Consider the following 13,646-nt stretch of genomic DNA (forward strand, 5'->3'; position numbering starts at 1 on the left):
GTTTTCGATCCACGGACCTCTGGGTTATGGGCCCAGCACGCTTCCACTGCGCCACTCTGCTGTGCCAGCCACGGCATAATATGACTTTACCAATGGAAATCGCTTCTTGAATATGAAAGTATGAATTCGAAAGGCTTCTTAGAAAAACATTTCCTAAATCTCTTGCCTGTTATAAACATGATGAAAAATTTATTTTACAGAGCGTGTTTTCGATCCACGGACCTCTGGGTTATGGGCCCAGCACGCTTCCACTGCGCCACTCTGCTGTGCCAGCCCCGGCATAATATGACTTTACCAATGGAAATCGCTTCTTGAATATGAAAGTATGAATTCGAAAGGCTTCTTAGAAAAACATTTCCTAAATCTCTTGCCTGTTATAAACATGATGAAAAATTTATTTAACAGAGCGTGTTTTCGATCCACGGACCTCTGGGTTATGGGCCCAGCACGCTTCCACTGCGCCACTCTGCCGTGCCAGCCACGGCATAACATGACTTTACCAATGGAAATCGCTTCTTGAATATGAAAGTAGGAATTCGAAAGGCTTCTTATAAAAACATTTCCTAAATCTCTTGCCTATTATAAACATGATGAAAAATTTATTTAGCAGAGGGTGGTTTCGATCCATGGACCTCTGGGTTACGGGCCCAGCACGCTTCCACTGCGCCACTCTGCTGTGCCAGACACGGAATAATATGAATTTACCGATGAAAATAGCTTCTTGAATATGAAAGTGTGAATTCGAAAGGCTTCTTATAAAAACATTTCCTAAATTTCTTGCCTATTATAAACATGATGAAAAATTTATTTAGAAGAGCGTGGTTTCGATCCACGGACCTCTGGGTTATGGGCCCAGCAGGCTTCCACTGCACCACTCTGCTGTGCCAGGTACGACATAGTATGAATTTATCATCGGAAATCGCTTCTTGAATATGAAAGCATGAATTTGAAAGGCTTCTCATAAAAACATTTTCCAAATTTCTTGCCTATTATAAACATGATGAAAATTTTATTTAGCAGAGCGTGGTTTTGATCCACGGACCTCTGGGTTATGGGCCCAGCACGCTTCCACTGCGCCACTCTGCTGTGCCAGCTACGGCATAACATGACTTTACCAATGGAAATCGCTTCTTGAATATGAAAGTATGAATTCGAAAGGCTTCTTATAAAAACATTCCCTAAATCTCTTGCCTATTATAAACATGATGAAAAATTTATTTAACAGAGCGTGGTTTCGATCCACGGACCTCTGGGTTACGGGCCCAGCACGCTTCCACTGCGCCACTCTGCTGTGCCATGCACGACATAATATTAATTTATCACCGGAAATCGCTTCTTGAATATGAAAGTATGAATTCGAAAGGCTTCTTATAAAAACATTTCCTAAATTTCTTGGCTATTATAAACATGATGAAAATTTTATTTAGCAGAGCGTGGTTTCGATCCACGGACCTCTGGGTTATGGGCCCAGCACGCTTCCACTGCGCCACTCTGCTGTGCCAGGTACGACATAATATGAGTTTATCATCGGAAATCGCTTCTTGAATATGAAAGCATGAATTTGAAAGGCTTCTCATAAAAACATTTTCCAAATTTCTTGCCTATTATAAACATGATTAAAATTTTATTTAGCAGAGCGTGGTTTCGATCCACGGACCTCTGGGTTATGGGCCCAGCACGCTTCCACTGCGCCACTCTGCTGTGCTAGGCGATACATGATATTAATTTATCATCGGAAATCGCTTCTTGAATATGAAAGTATGAATTCGAAAGGCTTCTTATAAAAACATTTCCTAAATTTCTTGCCTATTATAAACATGATGAAAAATTTATTTAGCAGAGCGTGGTTTCGATCCACGGACCTCTGGGTTATGGGCCCAGCACGCTTCCACTGCGCCACTCTGCTGTGCCAGCCACGGCATAATATGACTTTACCAATGGAAATCGCTTCTTGAATATGAAAGTATGAATTCGAAAGGCTTCTTAGAAAAATATTTCCTAAATCTCTTGCCAATTATAACATCATGAATAATTTATTTAGCAGAGCGTGGTTTCGATCCACGGACCTCTGAGTTATGGGCCCAGCACGCTTCCACTGCGCCACTCTGCTGTGCCAGGTACGACATAGTATGAATTTATCATCGGAAATCGCTTCTTGAATATGAAAGCATGAATTTGAAAGGCTTCTCATAAGAACATTTTCCAAATTTCTTGCCTATTATAAACATGATGAAAATTTTATTTAGCAGAGCGTGGTTTCGATCCACGGACATCTGGGTTATGGGCCCAGCACGCTTCCACTGCGCCACTCTGCTGTGCCAGCCACGGCATAATATGACTTTACCAATGGAAATCGCTTCTTGAATATGAAAGTATGAATTCGAAAGGCTTCTTATAAAAACATTCCCTAAATCTCTTGCCTATTATAAACATGATGAAAAATTTATTTAACAGAGCGTGGTTTCGATCCACGGACCTCTGGGTTATGGGCCCAGCACGCTTCCACTGCGTCACTCTGCTGTGCCGCGCGCGACATAATATTAATTTATCATCGGAAATCGCTTCTTGAATATGAAAGTATGAATTCGAAAGGTTTCTTATAAAAACATTTCCTAAATTTCTTGCCAATTATAAACATCATGAATAATTTATTTAGCAGAGCGTGGTTTCGATCCACGGACCTCTGAGTTATGGGCCCAGCACGCTTCCACTGCGCCACTCTGCTGTGCCAGGTACGACATAGTATGAATTTATCATCGGAAATCGCTTCTTGAATATGAAAGCATGAATTTGAAAGGCTTCTCATAAGAACATTTTCCAAATTTCTTGCCTATTATAAACATGATGAAAATTTTATTTAGCAGAGCGTGGTTTCGATCCACGGACCTCTGGGTTATGGGCCCAGCACGCTTCCACTGCGCCACTCTGCTGTGCCAGCCACGGCATAATATGACTTTACCAATGGAAATCGCTTCTTGAATATGAAAGTATGAATTCGAAAGGCTTCTTATAAAAACATTCCCTAAATCTCTTGCCTATTATAAACATGATGAAAAATTTATTTAACAGAGCGTGGTTTCGATCCACGGACCTCTGGGTTATGGGCCCAGCACGCTTCCACTGCGCCACTCTGCTGTGCCGCGCGCGACATAATATTAATTTGTCATCGGAAATCGCTTCTTGAATATGAAAGTATGAATTCGAAAGGCTTCTTATAAAAACATTTCCTAAATTTCTTGCCAATTATAAACATCATGAATAATTTATTTAGCAGAGCGTGGTTTCGATCCACGGACCTCTGGGTTATGGGCCCAGCACGCTTCCACTGCGCCACTCTGCTGTGCCAGGTACGACATAATATGAGTTTATCATCGGAAATCGCTTCTTGAATATGAAAGCATGAATTTGAAAGGCTTCTCATAAAAACATTTTCCAAATTTCTTGCCTATTATAAACATGATGAAAATTTTATTTAGCAGAGCGTGGTTTCGATCCACGGACCTCTGGGTTATGGGCCCAGCACGCTTCCACTGCGCCACTCTGCTGTGCTAGGCGATACATGATATTAATTTATCATCGGAAATCGCTTCTTGAATATGAAAGTATGAATTCGAAAGGCTTCTTATAAAAACATTTCCTAAATTTCTTGCCTATTATAAACATGATGAAAAATTTATTTAGCAGAGCGTGGTTTCGATCCACGGACCTCTGGGTTATGGGCCCAGCACGCTTCCACTGCGCCACTCTGCTGTGCCAGCCACGGCATAATATGACTTTACCAATGGAAATCGCTTCTTGAATATGAAAGTATGAATTCGAAAGGCTTCTTAGAAAAATATTTCCTAAATCTCTTGCCAATTATAACATCATGAATAATTTATTTAGCAGAGCGTGGTTTCGATCCACGGACCTCTGAGTTATGGGCCCAGCACGCTTCCACTGCGCCACTCTGCTGTGCCAGGTACGACATAGTATGAATTTATCATCGGAAATCGCTTCTTGAATATGAAAGCATGAATTTGAAAGGCTTCTCATAAGAACATTTTCCAAATTTCTTGCCTATTATAAACATGATGAAAATTTTATTTAGCAGAGCGTGGTTTCGATCCACGGACATCTGGGTTATGGGCCCAGCACGCTTCCACTGCGCCACTCTGCTGTGCCAGCCACGGCATAATATGACTTTACCAATGGAAATCGCTTCTTGAATATGAAAGTATGAATTCGAAAGGCTTCTTATAAAAACATTCCCTAAATCTCTTGCCTATTATAAACATGATGAAAAATTTATTTAACAGAGCGTGGTTTCGATCCACGGACCTCTGGGTTATGGGCCCAGCACGCTTCCACTGCGTCACTCTGCTGTGCCGCGCGCGACATAATATTAATTTATCATCGGAAATCGCTTCTTGAATATGAAAGTATGAATTCGAAAGGCTTCTTATAAAAATATTTCCTAAATTTCTTGCCAATTATAAACATCAAGAATAATTTATTTAGCAGAGCGTGGTTTCGATCCACGGACCTCTGGGTTATGGGCCCAGCACGCTTCCACTGCGCCACTCTGCTGTGCCAGGTACGACATAATATGAGTTTATCATCGGAAATCGCTTCTTGAATATGAAAGCATGAATTTGAAAGACTTCTCATAAAAACATTTTCCAAATTTCTTGCCTATTATAAACATGATGAAAATTTTATTTAGCAAAGCGTGGTTTCGATCCACGGACCTCTGGGTTATGGGCCCAGCACGCTTCCACTGCGCCACTGTGCTGTGCTAGGCGGTACATGATATTAATTTATCATCGGAAATCGCTTCTTGAATATGAAAGTATGAATTCGAAAGGCTTCTTATAAAAACATTTCCTAAATTTCTTGCCTATTATAAACATGATGAAAAATTTATTTAGCAGAGCGTGGTTTCGATCCACGGACCTCTGGGTTATGGGCCCAGCACGCTTCCACTGCGCCACTCTGCTGTGCCAGCCACGGCATAACATGACTTTACCAATGGAAATCGCTTCTTGAATATGAAAGTATGAATTCGAAAGGCTTCTTATAAAAACATTCCCTAAATCTCTTGCCTATTATAAACATGATGAAAAATTTATTTAACAGAGCGTGGTTTCGATCCACGGACCTCTGGGTTATGGGCCCAGCACGCTTCCACTGCGCGACTCTGCTGTGCCGCGCGCGACATAATATTAATTTATCATCGGAAATCGCTTCTTGAATATGAAAGTATGAATTTGAAAGGCTTCTCATAAAAACATTTTCCAAATTTCTTGCCTATTATAAACATGATGAAAATTTTATTTAGCAGAGCGTGGTTTCGATCCACGGACCTCTGGGTTATGGGCCCAGCACGCTTCCACTGCGCCACTCTGCTGTGCCAGCCACGGCATAATATGACTTTACCAATGGAAATCGCTTCTTGAATATGAAAGTATGAATTCGAAAGGCTTCTTATAAAAACATTTTCTAAATTTCTTGCCTATTATAAACATGATGAAAAATTTATTTAGCAGAGCGTGGTTTCGATCCACGGACCTCTGGTTTATGGGCCCAGCACGCTTCCACTGCGCCACTCTGCTGTGCCAAGCGCGACATAATATTAATTTATCATCGGAAATCGCTTCTTGAATATGAAAGTATGAATTCGAAAGGCTTCTTAGAAAAACATTTCCTAAATCTCTTGCCTGTTATAAACATGATGAAAAATTTATTTAACAGAGCGTGTTTTCGATCCACGGACCTCTGGGTTATGGGCCCAGCACGCTTCCACTGCGCCACTCTGCTGTGCCAGCCACGGCATAATATGACTTTACCAATGGAAATCGCTTCTTGAATATGAAAGTATGAATTCGAAAGGCTTCTTAGAAAAACATTTCCTAAATCTCTTGCCTGTTATAAACATGATGAAAAATTTATTTAGCAGAGCGTGGTTTCGATCCACGGACCTCTGGGTTATGGGCCCAGCACGCTTCCACTGCACCACTCTGCTGTGCCAGGCGCGACATAATATTAATTTATCATCGGAAATCGCTTCTTGAATATGAAAGTATGAATTCGAAAGGCTTCTTATAAAAACATTTCCTAAATTTCTTGCCAATTATAAACATCATGAATAATTTATTTAGCAGAGCGTGGTTTCGATCCACGGACCTCTGAGTTATGGGCCCAGCACGGTTCCACTGCGCCACTCTGCTGTGCCAGGTACGACATAGTATGAATTTATCATCGGAAATCGCTTCTTGAATATGAAAGCATGAATTTGAAAGGCTTCTCATAAAAACATTTTCCAAATTTCTTGCCTATTATAAACATGATGAAAATTTTATTTAGCAGAGCGTGGTTTCGATCCACGGACCTCTGGGTTATGGGCCCAGCACGCTTCCACTGCGCCACTCTGCTGTGCCAGCCACGGCATAACATGACTTTACCAATGGAAATCGCTTCTTGAATATGAAAGTATGAATTCGAAAGGCTTCTTATAAAAACATTCCCTAAATCTCTTGCCTATTATAAACATGATGAAAAATTTATTTAACAGAGCGTGGTTTCGATCCACGGACCTCTGGGTTATGGGCCCAGCACGCTTCCACTGCGCCACTCTGCTGTGCCGCGCGCGACATAATATTAATTTATCATCGGAAATCGCTTCTTGAATATGAAAGTATGAATTCGAAAGGCTTCTTATAAAAAGATTTTCTAAATTTCTTGCCTATTATAAACATGATGAAAAATTTATTTAGCAGAGCGTGGTTTCGATCCACGGACCTCTGGGTTATGGGCCCAGCACGCTTCCACTGCGCCACTCTGCTGTGCCAAGCGCGACATAATATTAATTTATCATCGGAAATCGCTTCTTGAATATGAAAGTATGAATTCGAAAGGCTTCTTAGAAAAACATTTCCTAAATCTCTTGCCTGTTATAAACATGATGAAAAATTTATTTAACAGAGCGTGTTTTCGATCCACGGACCTCTGGGTTATGGGCCCAGCACGCTTCCACTGCGCCACTCTGCTGTGCCAGCCACGGCATAATATGACTTTACCAATGGAAATCGCTTCTTGAATATGAAAGTATGAATTCGAAAGGCTTCTTAGAAAAACATTTCCTAAATCTCTTGCCTGTTATAAACATGATGAAAAATTTATTTTACAGAGCGTGTTTTCGATCCACGGACCTCTGGGTTATGGGCCCAGCACGCTTCCACTGCGCCACTCTGCTGTGCCAGCCCCGGCATAATATGACTTTACCAATGGAAATCGCTTCTTGAATATGAAAGTATGAATTCGAAAGGCTTCTTAGAAAAACATTTCCTAAATCTCTTGCCTGTTATAAACATGATGAAAAATTTATTTAACAGAGCGTGTTTTCGATCCACGGACCTCTGGGTTATGGGCCCAGCACGCTTCCACTGCGCCACTCTGCCGTGCCAGCCACGGCATAACATGACTTTACCAATGGAAATCGCTTCTTGAATATGAAAGTAGGAATTCGAATGGCTTCTTATAAAAACATTTCCTAAATCTCTTGCCTATTATAAACATGATGAAAAATTTATTTAGCAGAGGGTGGTTTCGATCCATGGACCTCTGGGTTACGGGCCCAGCACGCTTCCACTGCGCCACTCTGCTGTGCCAGACACGGAATAATATGAATTTACCGATGAAAATAGCTTCTTGAATATGAAAAAGAGAATTCGAAAGGCTTCTTATAAAAACATTTCCTAAATTTCTTGCCTATTATAAACATGATGAAAAATTTATTTAGAAGAGCGTGGTTTCGATCCACGGACCTCTGGGTTATAGGCCCAGCACGCTTCCACTGCACCACTCTGCTGTGCCAGGTACGACATAGTATGAATTTATCATCGGAAATCGCTTCTTGAATATGAAAGCATGAATTTGAAAGGCTTCTCATAAAAACATTTTCCAAATTTCTTGCCTATTATAAACATGATGAAAATTTTATTTAGCAGAGCGTGGTTTTGATCCACGGACCTCTGAGTTATGGGCCCAGCACGCTTCCACTGCGCCACTCTGCTGTGCCAGCCACGGCATAACATGACTTTACCAATGGAAATCGCTTCTTGAATATGAAAGTATGAATTCGAAAGGCTTCTTATAAAAACATTCCCTAAATCTCTTGCCTATTATAAACATGATGAAAAATTTATTTAACAGAGCGTGGTTTCGATCCACGGACCTCTGGGTTACGGGCCCAGCACGCTTCCACTGCGCCACTCTGCTGTGCCATGCACGACATAATATTAATTTATCACCGGAAATCGCTTCTTGAATATGAAAGTATGAATTCGAAAGGCTTCTTATAAAAACATTTCCTAAATTTCTTGGCTATTATAAACATGATGAAAATTTTATTTAGCAGAGCGTGGTTTCGATCCACGGACCTCTGGGTTATGGGCCCAGCACGCTGCCACTGCGCCACTCTGCTGTGCCGCGCGCGACATAATATTAATTTATCATCGGAAATCGCTTCTTGAATATGAAAGTATGAATTCCAAAGGCTTCTTATAAAAACATTTCCTAAATTTCTTGCCAATTATAAACACCATAAATAATTTATTTAGCAGAGCGTGGTTTCGATCCACGGACCTCTGGGTTATGGGCCCAGCACGCTTCCACTGCGCCACTCTGCTGTGCCAGGTACGACATAATATGAGTTTATCATCGGAAATCGCTTCTTGAATATGAAAGCATGAATTTGAAAGGCTTCTCATAAAAACATTTTCCAAATTTCTTGCCTATTATAAACATGATGAAAATTTTATTTAGCAGAGCGTGGTTTCGATCCACGGACCTCTGGGTTATGGGCCCAGCACGCTTCCACTGCGCCACTCTGCTGCGCCAGGCGCGACATAATATTAATTTATCATCGGAAATCGCTTCTTGAATATGAAAGTATGAATTCGAAAGGTTTCTTATAAAAACATTTCCTAAATTTCTTGCCAATTATAAACATCATGAATAATTTATTTAGCAGAGCGTGGTTTCGATCCACGGACCTCTGAGTTATGGGCCCAGCACGCTTCCACTGCGCCACGCTGCTGTGCCAGGTACGACATAGTATGAATTTATCATCGGAAATCGCTTCTTGAATATGAAAGCATGAATTTGAAAGGCTTCTCATAAGAACATTTTCCAAATTTCTTGCCTATTATAAACATGATGAAAATTTTATTTAGCAGAGCGTGGTTTCGATCCACGGACATCTGGGTTATGGGCCCAGCACGCTTCCACTGCGCCACTCTGCTGTGCCAGCCACGGCATAATATGACTTTACCAATGGAAATCGCTTCTTGAATATGAAAGTATGAATTCGAAAGGCTTCTTATAAAAACATTCCCTAAATCTCTTGCCTATTATAAACATGATGAAAAATTTATTTAACAGAGCGTGGTTTCGATCCACGGACCTCTGGGTTATGGGCCCAGCACGCTTCCACTGCGTCACTCTGCTGTGCCGCGCGCGACATAATATTAATTTATCATCGGAAATCGCTTCTTGAATATGAAAGTATGAATTCGAAAGGCTTCTTATAAAAATATTTCCTAAATTTCTTGCCAATTATAAACATCATGAATAATTTATTTAGCAGAGCGTGGTTTCGATCCACGGACCTCTGGGTTATGGGCCCAGCACGCTTCCACTGCGCCACTCTGCTGCGCCAGGTACGACATAATATGAGTTTATCATCGGAAATCGCTTCTTGAATATGAAAGCATGAATTTGAAAGGCTTCTCATAAAAACATTTTCCAAATTTCTTGCCTATTATAAACATGATGAAAATTTTATTTAGCAAAGCGTGGTTTCGATCCACGGACCTCTGGGTTATGGGCCCAGCACGCTTCCACTGCGCCACTCTGCTGTGCTAGGCGGTACATGATATTAATTTATCATCGGAAATCGCTTCTTGAATATGAAAGTATGAATTCGAAAGGCTTCTTATAAAAACATTTCCTAAATTTCTTGCCTATTATAAACATGATGAAAAATTTATTTAGCAGAGCGTGGTTTCGATCCACGGACCTCTGGGTTATGGGCCCAGCACGCTTCCACTGCGCCACTCTGCTGTGCCAGCCACGGCATAATATGACTTTACCAATGGAAATCGCTTCTTGAATATGAAAGTAGGAATTCGAAAGGCTTCTTATAAAAACATTTCCTAAATCTCTTGCCTATTATAAACATGATGAAAAATTTAGTTAGCAGAGGGTGGTTTCGATCCATGGACTTCTGGGTTACGGGCCCAGCACGCTTCCACTGCGCCACTCTGCTGTGCCAGACACGGAATAATATGAATTTACCGATGAAAATAGCTTCTTGAATATGAAAGAGTGAATTCGAAAGGCTTCTTATAAAAACATTTCCTAAATTACTTGCCTATTATAAACATGATGAAAAATTTATTTAGCAGAGCGTGGTTTCGATCCACGGACCTCTGGGTTATGGGCCCAGCACGCTTCCACTGCGCCACTCTGCTGTGCCAGCCACGGCATAATATGACTTTACCAATGGAAATCGCTTCTTGAATATGAAAGTATGAATTCGAAAGGCTTCTTAGAAAAACATTTCCTAAATCTCTTGCCTGTTATAAACATGATGAAAAATTTATTTAACAGAGCGTGTTTTCGATCCACGGACCTCTGGGTTATGGGCCCAGCACGCTTCCACTGCGCCACTCTGCCGTGCCAGCCACGGCATAACATGACTTTACCAATGGAAATCGCTTCTTGAATATGAAAGTAGGAATTCGAAAGGCTTCTTATAAAAACATTTCCTAAATCTCTTGCCTATTATAAACATGATGAAAAATTTATTTAGCAGAGGGTGGTTTCGATCCATGGACCTCTGGGTTACGGGCCCAGCACGCTTCCACTGCGCCACTCTGCTGTGCCAGACACGGAATAATATGAATTTACCGATGAAAATAGCTTCTTGAATATGAAAAAGAGAATTCGAAAGGCTTCTTATAAAAACATTTCCTAAATTTCTTGCCTATTATAAACATGATGAAAAATTTATTTAGAAGAGCGTGGTTTCGATCCACGGACCTCTGGGTTATAGGCCCAGCACGCTTCCACTGCACCACTCTGCTGTGCCAGGTACGACATAGTATGAATTTATCATCGGAAATCGCTTCTTGAATATGAAAGCATGAATTTGAAAGGCTTCTCATAAAAACATTTTCCAAATTTCTTGCCTATTATAAACATGATGAAAATTTTATTTAGCAGAGCGTGGTTTTGATCCACGGACCTCTGAGTTATGGGCCCAGCACGCTTCCACTGCGCCACTCTGCTGTGCCAGCCACGGCATAACATGACTTTACCAATGGAAATCGCTTCTTGAATATGAAAGTATGAATTCGAAAGGCTTCTTATAAAAACATTCCCTAAATCTCTTGCCTATTATAAACATGATGAAAAATTTATTTAACAGAGCGTGGTTTCGATCCACGGACCTCTGGGTTACGGGCCCAGCACGCTTCCACTGCGCCACTCTGCTGTGCCATGCACGACATAATATTAATTTATCACCGGAAATCGCTTCTTGAATATGAAAGTATGAATTCGAAAGGCTTCTTATAAAAACATTTCCTAAATTTCTTGGCTATTATAAACATGATGAAAATTTTATTTAGCAGAGCGTGGTTTCGATCCACGGACCTCTGGGTTATGGGCCCAGCACGCTGCCACTGCGCCACTCTGCTGTGCCGCGCGCGACATAATATTAATTTATCATCGGAAATCGCTTCTTGAATATGAAAGTATGAATTCCAAAGGCTTCTTATAAAAACATTTCCTAAATTTCTTGCCAATTATAAACACCATAAATAATTTATTTAGCAGAGCGTGGTTTCGATCCACGGACCTCTGGGTTATGGGCCCAGCACGCTTCCACTGCGCCACTCTGCTGTGCCAGGTACGACATAATATGAGTTTATCATCGGAAATCGCTTCTTGAATATGAAAGCATGAATTTGAAAGGCTTCTCATAAAAACATTTTCCAAATTTCTTGCCTATTATAAACATGATGAAAATTTTATTTAGCAGAGCGTGGTTTCGATCCACGGACCTCTGGGTTATGGGCCCAGCACGCTTCCACTGCGCCACTCTGCTGCGCCAGGCGCGACATAATATTAATTTATCATCGGAAATCGCTTCTTGAATATGAAAGTATGAATTCGAAAGGTTTCTTATAAAAACATTTCCTAAATTTCTTGCCAATTATAAACATCATGAATAATTTATTTAGCAGAGCGTGGTTTCGATCCACGGACCTCTGAGTTATGGGCCCAGCACGCTTCCACTGCGCCACTCTGCTGTGCCAGGTACGACATAGTATGAATTTATCATCGGAAATCGCTTCTTGAATATGAAAGCATGAATTTGAAAGGCTTCTCATAAGAACATTTTCCAAATTTCTTGCCTATTATAAACATGATGAAAATTTTATTTAGCAGAGCGTGGTTTCGATCCACGGACATCTGGGTTATGGGCCCAGCACGCTTCCACTGCGCCACTCTGCTGTGCCAGCCACGGCATAATATGACTTTACCAATGGAAATCGCTTCTTGAATATGAAAGTATGAATTCGAAAGGCTTCTTATAAAAACATTCCCTAAATCTCTTGCCTATTATAAACATGATGAAAAATTTATTTAACAGAGCGTGGTTTCGATCCACGGACCTCTGGGTTATGGGCCCTGCACGCTTCCACTGCGTCACTCTGCTGTGCCGCGCGCGACATAATATTAATTTATCATCGGAAATCGCTTCTTGAATATGAAAGTATGAATTCGAAAGGCTTCTTATAAAAATATTTCCTAAATTTCTTGCCAATTATAAACATCATGAATAATTTATTTAGCAGAGCGTGGTTTCGATCCACGGACCTCTGGGTTATGGGCCCAGCACGCTTCCACTGCGCCACTCTGCTGTGCCAGGTACGACATAATATGAGTTTATCATCGGAAATCGCTTCTTGAATATGAAAGCATGAATTTGAAAGGCTTCTCATAAAAACATTTTCCAAATTTCTTGCCTATTATAAACATGATGAAAATTTTATTTAGCAAAGCGTGGTTTCGATCCACGGACCTCTGGGTTATGGGCCCAGCACGCTTCCACTGCGCCACTCTGCTGTGCTAGGCGGTACATGATATTAATTTATCATCGGAAATCGCTTCTTGAATATGAAAGTATGAATTCGAAAGGCTTCTTATAAAAACATTTCCTAAATTTCTTGCCTATTATAAACATGATGAAAAATTTATTTAGCAGAGCGTGGTTTCGATCCACGGACCTCTGGGTTATGGGCCCAGCACGCTTCCACTGCGCCACTCTGCTGTGCCAGCCACGGCATAATATGACTTTACCAATGGAAATCGCTTCTTGAATATGAAAGTAGGAATTCGAAAGGCTTCTTATAAAAACATTTCCTAAATCTCTTGCCTATTATAAACATGATGAAAAATTTAGTTAGCAGAGGGTGGTTTCGATCCATGGACTTCTGGGTTACGGGCCCAGCACGCTTCCACTGCGCCACTCTGCTGTGCCAGACACGGAATAATATGAATTTACCGATGAAAATAGCTTCTTGAATATGAAA

At 41.1% G+C, this 13,646-nt stretch overlaps 3 non-coding genes across 3 annotated transcripts; all 3 read right to left on the reverse strand.

The window, feature by feature from the left end:
- Positions 1-1,219: 1,219 nt before the first annotated feature.
- On the reverse strand, positions 1,220-1,291 carry TRNAT-CGU (transfer RNA threonine (anticodon CGU)). Its single transcript has one exon. It is a non-coding gene; the product is annotated as a tRNA-Thr (tRNA).
- Positions 1,292-8,187: 6,896 nt separating this feature from the next.
- Positions 8,188-8,259, reverse strand: TRNAT-CGU (transfer RNA threonine (anticodon CGU)). Its single transcript has one exon. It is a non-coding gene; the product is annotated as a tRNA-Thr (tRNA).
- Positions 8,260-11,467: 3,208 nt separating this feature from the next.
- On the reverse strand, positions 11,468-11,539 carry TRNAT-CGU (transfer RNA threonine (anticodon CGU)). Its single transcript has one exon. It is a non-coding gene; the product is annotated as a tRNA-Thr (tRNA).
- Positions 11,540-13,646: the final 2,107 nt, after the last annotated feature.

Source organism: Pholcus phalangioides, unplaced genomic scaffold (assembly GCF_987345545.1).
Source record: "Pholcus phalangioides strain wild (caught in Gottingen) unplaced genomic scaffold, Ppha-v1.0 ptg000012l_1, whole genome shotgun sequence".
NCBI lineage: Eukaryota > Metazoa > Arthropoda > Arachnida > Araneae > Pholcidae > Pholcus > Pholcus phalangioides.